Here is a 16,650-nt window from a genome sequence, read left to right as displayed (position 1 = left end):
ACAAAAATTAATTAGACTGGACTATGTGGCCCACGAGCTTGATAGAAGAAATATGTTTCAAGTTGCACTGATTGCGCTTCTTGATCATTTTTGGTGTCTAGTACAATCTTGCTCTTTAAGGGGATAAACTTAGTCCATTCAAGAAAGTAATGTGATTTAAGAGTGCCATTGCTTATGCATTACGCGCCACCTCTGATTTGGAGATCCGAATGGTCCAACTTTTTTCATAAAACTGAGTCGAAATGTTAGTTACACTATTTCTACCTAGTTAGGAGCTGTCTAGAGTTAGGCACTCTATCTAGGTCCAATCTTTTCTTTTTGTTGTTTGATCAACTCTGTGTTGTTTTGAGTTTGTCATGTCGAACATATTGAGTAAGGTAAACAATCTAAACAAGAGGATAAACGCTATAAAAAATCCAACGAATTACAACCTACTTCATAGGTCTGATAATACCACAAGAGTAGATAAAGGAACACGATCCTTTTGTGTTTTGTATGATAGCTATGATCACGCAGCCGAGTGTTACCCAAACTGATCCATCCTAAGAAATAAGGAGTTACAAACTGTCCATGGATACAATCCTTATTGGACGCCAACACCGTTCAATCTACCATATTATTTAGAAAATTGCTCCTCTCCAAATTTCTCATATAGGCATAACCAATACATTCAAGATAGTTATTTCGGCAACCACATGAATTTTCCTATGCACAACACCTCAATATTGAACCAACCTATGATTCTTCAATAATCTTACTCACCTTTCAACCATTCACCCATCATCAAATCGTTGAGCCTCAAGCAATGTACAATTGTCCTATTCCAACCCCTCAGCCATCCATTGCATTAGAGTTTATGATGATAAAGTTGATACATCAGCAACAACAACAACTTCTCCAACTTCAACATGAGACTGTCCATATGGAAAATCAATTAAAGCATCTAACTTTATCCTTAGAAGAAGGGAAGTTTGATCAAGTTTAAAATGAGGATATCCTAATCCTAGAAAATCCACCACTCTTCTAGGATACCTTTAGCGATCAATTCCAATTCCATGATTGCCCATCTATGATTGATGATTCACTTCGATTTCAAGTACAAATAGACATCAATCATGTTACAATCCCAATCATAGAAAAGATGGACGTACAACTAGGATAGCAAACTGTCTCTTCACAAAAGAAGAGAGTAATCCATTCCAAGAAGAAATAATTCTAGCAATACAATCTTCGGAACAACCTCTCTAGGGAGAAGCAATTCATTCTAAATTGGCTATCGATTCATTCTCAAAAGACAACCTTGTCTTAGAGAAAACGAGAACTAATTCCAAACCTTTATTTATACCAACTCCTAAGAGTCTAATCACTAACAATAATGAAAAACTTAACTTAATTAGGTTTTTTTTAGATGTAATCCTCCAAATGATTCCTTTTGGGCTTGGAGAGGTATTTTGAAAGTCTGAGATGTTTCTAAAAATTATATTAGATTTTTAGTGGGGGATGGGTCCTTAGTTAAATTTTGGAATGATCCGTGGTTAGAGGGTAGCGCATTAATTGATCAATTTGGGAGAAGATTTGTGGTTCGTATGAATAGTATTGTTAATGCGTTGGTTTCTGATTTTGCAGGGAATAATAGATGGGGGGGCCTAGTCAAAGATGAGATTCGATTAACTGAGATTATAGATCTAGTTGAAAATCAACATCTTCCATGGCCGAATGAAAAAGATAAGATAGTATGGAAGGAAACTTCGAATGGAAGTTTCACTTTAAACTCAGCTTGGGATTCAATTCGGAGACATGAGGCGGAGATCAATTGGCATAAGGTGGTTTGGAATAACCTGAAGATTCCACGCCATTCCTTTATTCCTTGGCTTACGATAAATAAAAGTATGTTAACAATAGAGAACCTGAGGAAGAGAAGGTTATTGATGGTTTCTCGCTTTGTGTTGTGCTGTAAGATGTGGAGGACAATGAACACATTTTCTTCAAATGTAGTTACTCGAGTGAAAATTGAAAAAAAGTGTTAAATTGGGCTGGAATAGTTAGACACATGGTGGGCAGTATAGAAGAGGAAGCTGATTTTGTTGGTAACGAAGCGCATATTTCGAGTGTTTCGAGCCTTTTGTTTTGCTCAACCATTTATCATAATTGGCATTAAAGGAATCGACGAATTTTCGAGGAAAAAGAAGTTATGTGCAACATATTAGCCAAATGATTATAGCTGATGTTTGTGAAAAGCTTGAAGGAATAAAGACGCCTAACTCTGCTATTATTCAGTTGATCCGAACATGGGGCTGCAATGGAATGCTAGTTGTTAAAGAAAACAGAGAGGTTCGATGGAAACCTCCTCCAATGGGCATGATCAAGTTGAACACTGATGGGTCGTTATCAGATAATGGTTCTAGAATTGGTTTTATAGCAAAGAATAATAGTGGAGAATTGCTTACTACTAGATTTGGTTCTTCAATGCATACAGATATTATATATAGAGAGATGGAGGCCATTCTTCATGGATTGAACTACTAGAGGATGAGAGGTTACTTGAATGTAATTGTTAATTCAAATTCACTAGTTACAATCCAAAGGATCAAGGAATAATGGAATACGTCATGGAGAGTTATTAATATGGTAAGAGATATCAAATCCCCTATGTGTACATTTAATTCAGTTGAGTTGGAGTTTTCGTGGTGAGAATCTAACAAAACAGCCAATTGGTTAGCTAGGAGGAGAGCGTTTCATGATACTTTAAATTTTTTGATTCTTCGAATGTTCCTGTGGATTTGTATAATATCCTCTTGGAGGATTTGAATGTTAGTTTTTTTCGGCATTAGCCTTTTTTTAATATATCAGGGTGGGGCCCTTCATAGCCTTAGCTTATCGATCCAAAAAAAAAAAAAAAACAATAGTGAAACATCTCTAGAAATCGATCAAAGCCTGTATCCCCTCAAAACAATAATTATACAGAGTTATAAGGACCATGTCGGTCCAATAATCTTCATCATCACAGGGAAAACGATAGTTGATATTTTTCAAAGAGGTGAATTCCTTAATGCAGAGAGACATAAGTAAGATATTTGTGTATTGTAACATAATTTTCATGTCATTTGGACAATTAAAATCTGTCTAAGGAACATCTGAGATGGAATATCAGTTGAGGTGTTCATAAAATTTGGTGACAAGAAAATTTCTTAGGATAACCCCTTTTCAAAAGTCCGACTGAAGACGTTAAACTTAATGTTGCTTATGAGGCAACCCATGTATTCTGAGTTGAGCCCTCAACTCCAATAAGTCTGGTTAAAGATATTAAACTTAACACTACATGAGGCAATCTACCTTTTCTTTTTCATAGTTATTTTGTCTTGTGTGTTTATCCAACATAGCATAGGAACCATTTGCCCAAGTTATGAACATAGTACCTTTCGACTTCATACAATATAATCATAATCAAAGTTGTGACAAGGGTAAGTGATATCCAGACATTGTGTTGGTAACAACAGGACTATAGGATCTTTTTTAAGTACTATCTAACCCACTTCATTTACTTTTATCAATTTTAGTTTTTGCATGTGCATTTTTCTTGTTGAAATATTGAGGACAGTGTTATATTTAAGTTTAGGGGTGTAAGGTCCAAGTCTGTCTCCTCCCTCTCCTTAAATTAAGAAAAATAAGAATGCTGCTAGATTGAATGAATATTATAAAAACAACTAAAGGCCACGCATGCCTATTTAGTCTTTTGAACAAATAGGCAAATGTCAGAATAATCGTCATTTTTTGTCCTTTTGATTTAAGTTCATAATAACTGGCATGTTAAATTCATTAAAAGAAAAGCGGAGGCCCACTAGCTACTAGCATTGTGGTTTGGAATCGATTCTTTATCAACGGCCCACCCTTTCTTTGAACCTTGTCAATGATTGAACTTAAAGATATTCCTATTTTCTTTTCTATTCCAAAATTCATAAAATTTTGAAAAAAATTCAAGAAAAATATTTTAATAGGTTTATTGTATTATTTTCAAGATCATAGCTTTTAACTTTAAGCACTTGGTTAGAATCTTAAATCTGTCTTTTATTGAAAGCTTTGATCTCGAGTCCCATTATTAGTTCTCTTAGGTAAATATTAGAATAAAGTTACCTTAAGTTTTGAGTTACTTCTGATAAAATTAACAAGAGTTTGGATTGAATTGAGTGAGCTTTTACCTCCTTTCTTCCTAGAATATCAGGAAAAATCAGGTTTGATGAACTTTGACTTCCTTGTTCCTTTGATCGGCTTATTAGAAGAAAATTATAATTGAGTTGAGTATGTCTTGAACATCAACCATTGAATTAAACTAGGTAACTTGAAATGGGTAGCCTATTTTTTTTTCAAATGTGTGAAAAAGAAGGAAAAAGTAAAATGTAAGAAAAAAATAAATCCCTTGAAAATAAAATAAGAAAAAAAAAATTCATATCACGTAGCAAAATCCAACACGAATCCCAAGGATTCCTATATTATATCTCAAGGAATGATAGCCATCCCAACCCATGATAACATATAATAATAAGAAAAATAGATCCTGATAAACAATTATAAAGCAACGAAAAGATATAAATAATATCAAGGTTAAGAGTGCAGAAGCTAATAACAATCAAGTTATGATTCAAAAATCCTTAAGTCTCAAAATAAGAATCGTACTAAATGAAGCAAGAAATAACTATACGATGGTACTAAATATAAATTGGCACACAATGCCTTAACATAAGAGTTTCAATCTGAAACAAAAATAAACAATTACTAGGACTCTAAGACCACTCAAACTAACGGAGGTGGTTTCTCATCCACATACTCAACTTCGAGTGTTTCCTCATAAATCTCATCTTCAATAAATGTCTCCTTGAAAATTACAAAATTTGAAAGATGAATGGTAGGGTGAGTAACGAGAATTACTCAGCAGGAAATCTACCGGTCGAACAATTAGTTCCAACATACAACGCATAATCATTCTGAGTTTAAATCATATAGGTTTTTAATATAATATAACATTTGCATAAAGACTAATTGAAACAAGAAAATAAAACAAATATAATAAATAACTGTTTATCGGTCAAATCATTTAACAAAGTAATCGTTTCATTATACTTTCAAAGTAAAATTCTCTTCTATTAACATTGTGACGTCCTGCCAAACACTAAAATAAGGCCTCATGTCAGATCTCGAGGCACAAGGGGGCGCCTCAAAATTTCGGCATAGTCTCCTCTGTTTATGTTAACATTCCAAAGCGTTCAACCTATACCTGATAAATGACACACATTATCCTGGATATACACATACAAAATATAATATTAGCGGAAGCTTATATACATCTAATAGCGTATGATAGATGAGAGTACGGAAGGATAAATAAAATACAGGATTATATAAATATTCCTCACTCTAATAAAAGTCTTAATGCTCAGTATAAGACCCATAATACTACCTGAACGAAGTAACACCACTAGGGGGTATAGCTCCAATACTCACCAGGTGACGGACTCTGGTTGTCTATTTGACCCACCAGATGATCCTCACTCGTGCTCTATACCTGCCTCTCCAAGCTTTTAATATGAAACTAAAAAAATGGAGAAGAAAGTGGTGAATAACAATGGTTACCCAGTAGGGAAGCAAAAAATTTATGCCAATAACCTCTCCTAACATCAACGAATAAACATACTAAATCATTTTAAAATATGCAAAGTTTTACAGAATAAACTACGATTAACTAATACATATAGCCAGAGATGAGCTACTAAACATTTTAAAACTCATATTACATCAATCAACAGTACCCACTATAGCATTTTTTTTATACAAATCTAATTGACCAAATGGAAACATTAAACATGTATTTCATTTTATATATCAAAATAAGACAACAGATACATAATACACAATGGTGGAGTAGTGAAATTAAAGAGTTGGGATTCACGACTGGATCGTTTCCAGTCGAGACATGATATTTTATAATAAAGTATTAGTTCCTGATTTTGTGGCTGGTTGCTGTTTACCACACTTGTGGAACCATTTATCCATCTTAGGCTTACCGTTTGATGTGATTGTAAGCAATGGGGTCTCTTTTTCGATGTGATAGAACGTTCGATTACTATAGATTGTTAGTGATCACTGACTAATCATCTTCGTCTATACCTATCAGGCGTGTATGTGATTTTTAAATATACAAACCATTCGTATACGACCACCTTTACATTACAAGTTCACTGGTAAAGATAGAAAAGAATAAATCCGGACTCTGCATTCATACGTGTCCCATACCACGTATGAGCTTAGTGGTCCCTACCGTACATCCTAGGATAATACACCACTCCAAGAAGATATGATGCACTATCCCTTCAAGCATTCACAGATTCTTTAACAACTCACAAAATAACTATATATATATATATATATATATATATATATATATATATATATATATATATATATATATATATATATATATATATAGGGAAATGTTCGACACCAAACATTTTGGCAAACATTTTTCAAAACATGGGTTAGAAGTTTTGTAATTTGCTGATTTTTGGTGAGGATAATCTCTACGGTGAGGAAATCATCATCACCAAAAATCAGCCCATTCCAAAACTTCTAATCTCATAAAAAATGGTTTACAAAAAATGGACGGTCCACGATTTTTCAACTTATAAACATGGGGCTAAAAGTTTTGGAATGGGCTAATTTTTGGTGAGGATGATCTCCTCACCAAAAATCAGCCTATTCCAAAACTTTTAACCCATGTAGGACAAAAATGGTTGGCTAAAATGATGGCCAAAATGTTTGGTGCTGAACGGGACCCATATATATTATTTTCATTTGAAAACAAAAGAGAAATTAACAATACAAGATTGAGAATAGATATCCAGTTTCCTACCATGCAACTGTGGCCACCCAGCCTAAAATAAATAACAGAACTTGGAGCCTCTATACCAACAGAATTTAAATAAACATGCAACCAATCATTATCCCTAGATATCCCTTCACCAACCTATATACAACATTACAATGTAAAATTTATACGTCAACTTTCGGGTGTGATTCTTACATTTTACCATTTCATCCCCTTTTCCTTTTTTTTTGTCAATTTTCTCAGTTTTCAATCTGTCGAACAAGATATTCATTTTCTGATATTCATCAATTTAATATGAGCTTATTGAATTTTAAATTATTTTTTTTCAATTATGAAATTCATTTTTTTATCAATAACATTGAAAAATTACAAAACTTATATAAAAACAGGGTCTGAGCAATACACAGAACCCAACTGGCAGAAATAACCCGACGAAATATCTTACCCACATATAATTTGTTATAAAATACAATTAAATATATCAAATACGCAAGTTCTAACGTGAATTTGAAATAACAAAAAGAATTCTATATTTTTAGAAACAGATTACAAGCTTTCGTTAAAACTCTAAATGCAATTTTCACAATCTATGGTTACCAATAGAAATTGAGAGTCCTTACCAACCTCTAGACGATAGAATTGAAGCACGTGCACAAAAATCGAGACGATAGACTTAAAAATCGAGGTGGATCAAACTTCGAGGTGATCGATTTTTAATCTAACCCGATGATTTCGAAGATCTCGATGCCATCGTCCTTTTTTTCCTTTCTGCGACGAAAGACGATTTGGCCTCAAAATAGACGAAATCTAGGATCGAAGTTTCGAAACCCCTCGTATTATATACAACTATTTTTTGATGATAAGGGGTGAAAAATGAGAGAAATCGAAAGAAAATTGTGTAGGTTTGATAGAGAATGATGCTGCAGACATTTTTTTCTTTTGTGTTGGAGGTCAAAGACGGTCGCGGCGAATTGGAGTTTGAAAATCGAAAGAAAAAATCAAAATTTATTTAAAAAAGTCCGACTGGTTTTGGGCTGTTTAGAATGACGATGAATAATTTTTTATTTAAGAAAAAATTATTTATATAAATGCAGGACGAAATCGGTATTTACTTATTATTTCGTTCAACGATAACTTGATCGTTCAGACTCCAAAAGTGACAAATGAATACTCTTTTTATCTAATTTTTCATTTCGGATCTAATGGTGTGTTTAAATTCTATAAATTATATCTTTAACAAAAATTTACTATTTTGGCCCGATGGAACCCTAAAATTGACGTCGTTTTCATTTTTGACAATAATTCTACTTTTTGGAGTTCAAAAATGACAAGTAAATAATTTATTTTCTATAATTTTCGTTACGAACCTAATGGTATGATCGAAACTTAACAATTCTTACTCTAACAAAAAGTCATTATTTTAACTTGGTCAGACTCGGTAATTGAGGATTTTGTAATTTTTCTGTTTGGACTCGCATTTTAGCTTATAGGTTAAAGTATGTTTTCTGACCATTTTGAATCCAATGATGAGGTCAGATTTCATTAAAAATGATCATAATAAAATCTTACAGTTTTACCCTAAGTCCCACTTTCAAGATTTTCTCAAAATTTCACTATTTATTTTTTCTCGAGATACGAATCGAAAACTCAGGGTTTTACATTCTCCCCCCTTAATAAAAATTTCATCCTCAAAATTGAAATCATACCTTATCAAACTTCGTCGTCACTACACAACATGTATAATAAACGATACTTACCCTTAATTATCATATATTCTCGGTTTTAGTCCAATCTCATTTTCAATTCATAAATCTTATGTCACTTATTTTTCATCAATCCAATACATCCATCAATTAATCACTCTCATATTCCAACTAATTCATTATTTTTATAACCCTAAGACAACAATTAACTCACATTATATCACTTCCCCACCAATATCTATCAACAACAATATTTCACATATTCTCTATTCTTTATCTTTACTCCTCTCACCAATTTCACCGTCTATTATATTTTATTCATACTTACTATGACTATTACTCCTCAATACATAGACTTATCGCAAACACATCACTACTATTTCACACTATTTAATACTTCTTAATAAAATAATACACAACATCCACACTTAATATACCCCTACTATAATATAAATGTCTACTAACACTAAATTCGCAAACTGCATTAAAATCTCCATTCCCAATACACCACTATCTTTATATTTAATACAATATTTCATTTTCTACTCTACCTTGCCATACCTATTTCATTAACACTCTTTGTCCCATATTACCTCAATAAATTTTTATCAATCATAATCTCCCTGTGGTGTAGATGATTTCATTACTCAACCCATGTCAATAGTTTCTAGTTCTAGCAAGTGTGCAAAATCTTAACAAAATTATATGATCTAGAGGAACCAGTATTGAATAGAACTCCACGTTCTAACATTATAATTAAAAACTGTACCTTCCAAAACTTTATCGGAGATAGGTACTTTTTCTTGGGTCACAACCCTTATTCGTGACTGTGATAGAGGGCACTCTCTCCTGATATGTTCCACTTGACCATACATGTAACATGTCAATGATCCTGTTTTTATAGATTTTTGTGAAGTGGGCAGTTGGTAGACTAGGGTCTATAGGCTCTGAACCTGCCATGTTGGTTCCTTTTACCCTGTTGGCATCATTGGAGTTTCAATTATTCTATAACTCGGTGATGGGAAAACTCTACAACTCAGTAGTGGAGGAGTTCTATATTGTGGATACACTGATCCGAGGGAGATTGACCTTGAATACATCGGCCTCTTGTCTGAATCTGATCTAGGAAGAAAAGAAATCTAAGGTAGTCTAATTTGCCCCATGTAGGTCTATAACTCCATCTCACCTCGTTCTACCCTCTAAGCTCGATTCATCGTATCTCTATAATTGGTAGTCTCAATCATTGACCTCGTAGCCCGTAGGTAGGATTATAATCCTCTAAAGAATCTATGAGCCTTCTACAAATCTATCAGGATAAGCTCGAGCGCATATCGTGACAACCTAGTCAACATCATACCATAGTCTATAATCGATAGATTACCTTGCACTAATCCCAAAAACTCCTTGTGCTTGATTTCTCGAGTAGTCTCAGATATAAATCTATCAACAAACATCCTCTAGAAGTCTACCTACTCAAACAATCCATCTCCCAATACATTCATCTCAAAACATGACTAATGACTGGCATCCCTGTCCAACTAGAATGTAGTCACTGTTACCCATTGATCTCTCGGGCATTACATGACACTCAAAATCTTTCAGGTCTTCAAAACCCACTCATTGATCTCAATCGAATCGGAAAAACCCCAAAATCTCAATAGACGTAATTGTTGGAAATTCTACAACATCCCTAGATTTACCTATCTTTTGGGCTAGGAAATTCTCTCATTCTTCAAAAGCATGACCTGTGGAAGTGGTCCCGAAAATGGAATAGTATTTGCCTCTTGTGAAGAAGTCCAGCGATCCCTCATTTCTTAGATTTAGTGGTGCACCTTGCAATTGTGGTAAGTCTTGTACCATTTCTCGCTTCATATCGTTAGTCTTGTCTGTTCGGGATGGCACGAATACATTATCAACTTTATTGAAATCTGGTGGCCTTCTTGTTCCCTGAATTGATTTGTCTAGCACTTTTTTGAGCCACACATCCTTAATTGGTTAACGTCGATCCGAATCTTGCTCTCCTTTATGTCTCGATTTGCCACATTCATAACATACCACGACTCTTTTTTTCAACTGATTTAGTAGTATATATTGTTGTTTCTTATAAAATTTTTACATCCTATCATCTCACTCCTCATGTATAGTTATTTTTCCTATGAATTTGCTAGTTTTGTAATTGTTTGTCTCTTATTAGATACTAATTGCCTTCCTTACATTTGACTTCGAGGTGGTGGTGGTTGTATTATTTATGTTTCCTTTCTCAACTTGACATTAGACTTGGCCATCTGTCCTATGAATGACATTAGCTGTGTTATCAGGTCAGTGGCTTGATCCAGAATATGTCTCATCCCTGTTACGTTTCTGTATTTGCCTCGTCTACTCTCACTTGTGTTTATCCGTAACAAGACACTTATTAGAATAAGGCCAAAATTGTTCTTACGTAACTATGAATTGCTATCGTAGCCTGGAACTTAGTAATGGACTCCATTTCCATTACTATCAAAACAAACCTAGAATCATATCCTAGGCTTACTAGGCTCTATAGACTTCAAGACATAGAAGAACTCATAATTCCAATACGGAACTACTAAGGAGCTCGGATACCGAATTCCAAGCGACACTCTATGATTATCGCTCTAATATCTGTGGTATCAACCAATTCTCCAAAATACAGCAGATCTGTATCTCATATGCATCTAATGCTATACTCTGATACTATCTGTGGTGTCCTGCCAAACACTAAAATAAAATCCCATGTCAGATCTTGAGGCACAAGATGGCGCTTCAAAATTTCGGTATGGTCTCCTTTATTTATGTTAGCTTTCCAAGGCATTCAACTTGTACCTGATAAATGACACACATTATCCTGCATATATACATATAAAATATAATATTAGTGGAAGCTTATATACATCTAATAACGTATGATAGATCAAAGTGCGTAAGGATAAATAAAATATAGGATTATATAAACATTCCTCACTCTAGCAAAAGTCTTAATGCTCAGTATAAGACTACCTGAACGAACTAACACCACTAGGGAGTATAGCCCCAATACTCACCAGGTGACGGACTCTGATTATCTATGTGACCCACCAGATGATCCTCACTCGTGCTCTATACCTACCTCGCCAAGCTTTGAATCTGAAACTAAAAAAATGGAGAAAGAAAGGGTGATTAACAATGGTTACCCAACAGGGAAGCAAAAAATTTCTGCCAATAACCTCTCCTAACATGAATGAATAAACATACTGAATCATTTTAAAATATGAAAAATTTTACAAAAGAAACTACAATTAACTGGTACATATAGCCAGGGATGAGCAACTATATATTTTAAAACTCACATTACATCAATCAACAGTACCCACTATAGTATTTTTTTTATACAAATCTAATTGACCAAATGGAAACATTAAACATACATTTCATTTTATATATCCAAATAAGGCAACAAATACATAATACACAATGGTGGAGTAGTGGAATTAGAGAGTTGGGATTCACAACTGGTTCGTTCTCAGTCAGGACATGATATTTCATAATAACGTATTAATTCCTGATTTTGTGGCTGGTCACTGTTTACCACACTTGCGAAATCATTTATCTGGCTCGTGCTGGCCGTTTGACGTGACCGTAAGCAATGAGTCTTTTTTTTATGTGTCAAAATGTTCAATTACTATAGATTATTAGTGATCACTGACTAATCATCTTCGTCTATACCTATCAGGCGTGCATTTGATTCCCAAATATACAAACCATTCGTATACGAGTCCCTTTACATTACAAGTTCACTGGTAAAAATAAAGGAAATTTCATCCTCGAAACTATAACGTACCTCAATTTGAAAATAATTCTAGAAATTGTGTTTGCATCTCCGCTTCCTTTTCCCAAGTTGCTTTTTCGATACAGTGATGCCTCCAAAGAACTTTCACTAATGGGATAACTCATGTGAAATCACCTGTGATGCCCCGCCAAACACTAACACAAATCCCACTGCCAAATCTCAAGGTACTAGGTGGCACCTCGAAATTTCGGCATGGCCTCCTTTGTATATGTTAGCATTCAACGGAACACAAAACCTGTATATAAAGATGTAGATACAGAAATAACAGCGGAAGACTAATTACATCCAACATGTAAATAGATCAGAGTGCGGAAGTTTAGCGATATACATGATTACAAAAGTCCATCCTCACTCTAACATGTCCTAGCACTCGGTCCAAAACACTATGTACACTTCCTAGGACGAACAACTCCTAAGGGAAGTAACCCCAATACTCACCGAGAAATGGACACCGATCGTCGATCTGACCAACCAGATGTTCCTCGATTGATGGCTCAACACTCGCCTCCCCAAATATCGGCTCTGCAAATAAAAAAAATGGAAGGAAATGGTGAGTAACAATGGTTACCCATAGGTCCACAAACAATTCCTACTAATAACCTCACCTAATAATCATACTGCATTGTTTCAAAACATGCAAGTTTTACAATTGAAAGTATGATTAATTGGTACATACGGCCAGGGATAAGCAACTAAACAGTTTAAAAGTTATACATAACATCAATCATTCATCCTCATTATACATTTGTCCTTTTATGTAAATACAATTGACAACACTAAAATAATAGACATGCTTTACAGTTTATAATTCGAAATATAACAACAGATGCATAATACAAGTGGTGGAGTAATGGAATTTGAGCGTTGGGATTCACGACTGGATCACTCCCAGTCGGGACATGATGTTACTACGTAAATCTGTCTTTTAGTTCCTGATTTTGTGGTTGGTCGTGCCTACCACGCTTGCGAGGCCACTTATCCGGCTCAGGCAGGCCATTTGACGTGACCGTAAGCAATGGGTCTTTTTTCAATTTGTCAGAACGTTTGACTACTACTAGAGTGTTAGTGATCACTGACCAATCATCTTCGTCTATGCCTATCAGGCGTGCATGTGATTCCCAAAATAGTACTCTACTCGTATACGACCACTTTTACAATACACGTTAACTGGTAAAGATAAGAAAGGAATGGACCCGGATTCCAGTTGTGACTCCACTCTCATATGAGTCCCATACCACGTATGAGCTTGGTGGTCCCTACCGTACATCCCAGGATAGTGCACCCTTCCGGATGATGTGACACACTATCCCTTCAGGCATTCACAAATCCTTTAACAACTCACAAAATAGCTACGTATATATATATATATTGTTTTTTTTTTCATTTAAAACAAAAGAGAAATTAACAGAACAGGGTTGAGAATGGATATCCAGTTCTTACCATGCAACTGTTGCCACCCGACCTAAAATAAAAATAGTACTCAGCGCATGCGCTAACATAATCTTAAATAAACATGCAACCCTTTCATTAATAACCTGGATATCCTTTTACCAACCTACACACAACATACAATGTAAAAGGCAGACATCACCCCTCGGGTGTGATTTTGGCATTTTACCGTTTCTTCCCTTTCCCCATTCTTTCGGTACTTTTACTTTTCGTCTTTTCGAATCAAATCATTCATTTTCAATCTTTCAAAGTCATTTTTGAGTTTTCAATTGAAAATCATCAAGGTTTCTTCAAAATGAGGTCCCGTGATACACGATACCTAAGCTGGCCAAAATGGTAAAAGCTGGTAAAAATTTGGCTAAGTGTTGGAAACTCAATTTTTTGAAGTTCTCGAAATTGACAAAGGATTTTTCGAAATGAAAGTCTTGATCATGAGATTTAACACCATATAGTTTTTGAAACCTAATTCAAAGTAATGCGAAAGTTATTACATTTTAAAATTTTTCGAAAAAGTCGAAATTTACGTTTTGTTCTTAAAAACAAAATTGAAAATTTGATCCTTTGAGATTCGGATCTCAAAACCATTCTCATTGTTCCGAAATGAGGGGTAAAACCTTAATTTCATTAAATAACTTAAAGTAACTTAACTGTTTTTAATGAAATAAAGGATGGGAAATCAAGTATAGGCAATGGGGGAGTCAAGCCAAGAGTCAGAGTCTGTTTCGGACTCAAAAATATGTTGTCGGCGGCAGAAGCTTGTTTTGTTAGTGGAACCGATGGTTCCTGCCGACAGAAAAAAATTATCAGCGGTAGAAGCTTCATTCTGTCAGTGGAACCGATAGAATGCTCATCGGTGGGTATCAGTGGGACCGACGGTCCTACCGACAGAACTGAACCCTTCGCAATTTTTGGATTCTTTTCGATCAAATTTTTGGATTCTTCTTTCGTTCTTCAAATCATTCGATCCACCCACGAGTTTATGGTTAAAACTTGATAAAAAATAATCAAAGCATCTAATTCTACCATGACTTTGAAATCAAATACCAAATTTCTACAATTTAAATACAAACAATAAGTTTTGTTTCAAAACCTAAATGCACATTTTGAAAATCTAAAGTTATTAACAAGAATTGAAAGTTCCTTACTTGGTTGTGGTTATCGGACACATTTAACTAACTCAAAAATCAAAGGTTGGCAGCAAGGACTCGAGGTTGAAACGATTTCGGGGCCCAACGGTCGGGTTAGTTACGACACCCTCGATGGATCACTCTTCTTCAAGCTAGGTGGAACTCCAAATGGGTAAGATCAACACCCCTACTGCTGGTTTTTGATGGAGGATGGGGAAAACGAACGAGAATGGACAACCAAAGATGGTGAGGTTGTAGTTCTCGTCGTGGCCGACAACTTTGCCTTCTCCCTCGAGGTTCAACTTGGTCTCGATCGCGCTAGAACTTGATGGAAATGGGTCGAAACCCTTGGGTTGAACAGTGGTTGTCATTTGGTTCTTTGGAGAAGAAGAGAAATGAATGAAATCAGATTTCTTTTATAACAAAGTTGAGGGCATACTTGTAATTTTTTCATCATTTCTAGTTTCGATCGTAACTTAACTATTCGGACTCGAAAATTGACAAGTGAGTATACCATTTTGAATAATTTTTCATTGCGGACCTAACGGTGTCATCAAATCTTTTTGATTCTCACTCTAACGAAGTTCCACTATTTTGGGTCCCACTTAACGTGAAATTCGAAGATTTATAACTTTTTCATCCGAACTCGAATTTGAACTTGCTTACAGGCTAATGTATATATTCCGATCCTTTTGAATCTAATAGCGAAGTCGATTTTCTTAAAATTAATCATAACAATATTCGAGTATTTACTCTAAGTCTCTCCTTCGATATTTTTCTCCAAATCTCACCATTTAATTTCTCGAGATATGAGTTGAAAATTCGGGGTATTACATCACCTCTACCCGTTTTTCACTAAATAGTGAATGAGGGTCCAATTGGTAAATTGGAGATTTTATGAAAACTGGGAGTTGCCACCTAATTTAGGTCTAAGAACCATAAATAACTCTAGAATGGATTGGGTTCTTCCACGAGCAAAACAAATGGGTAAGGGGTTAGATTACAGGTTTCGGAAGGTGTTAGGCACCAAATCCACCCGATCGAGATTATCGGTCTCTACTACGATCCAAAATTGTCCCACGGTCAATGGGTAAAAACTAGAATTAAGATATGGTCCCATCATCATCAATTTATATCGGATGTGCTAAATGAATCTTACGGTCAATATTTTTCCAAAATTATATGATTTCTCGAATTTTGCACAAAAATGAAAATATTTGAAAAAGGCTTAATTCTATCCTACGCTCCAAAGTTCACGTGGAAATATTTCAATCAAAATCCACATACACAAATACTTTCCCAATTAATTAAAATAAGAATTTATGAAAGTCCAAAGTTAGAAAATTGTGAATATGAAATTTCTAATTTGGCCATCTATGGAGTCTCTAAACTAGAAATTTGAAATCTCATAAATTAGAAGTTTATGAATGCATGATAAGCTCCCAAATTAGAAACTTGAAAAATAAACTTCCCAAATTAGAAATTTATAAAAATGATTTTCCAAAATAGAAAGTTATGAATGTTAGATTTTCCAAATTAACAATTTACAAATATTAATTTTCTTGAATAGAAAATTATGATTTTAGGAAAGTCACTAAATTAACGAAAAGTCTGAATTTACATGAATCTTCAAATTTGGCATACTAG

The sequence above is a fragment of the Akebia trifoliata genome, chromosome 13 (assembly GCF_017979445.1).
Source record: "Akebia trifoliata isolate Shusen 1 chromosome 13, ASM1797944v1, whole genome shotgun sequence".
In the NCBI taxonomy this organism is placed as follows: Eukaryota; Viridiplantae; Streptophyta; class Magnoliopsida; order Ranunculales; family Lardizabalaceae; genus Akebia; species Akebia trifoliata.
This window is presented reverse-complemented; position numbering follows the sequence as displayed.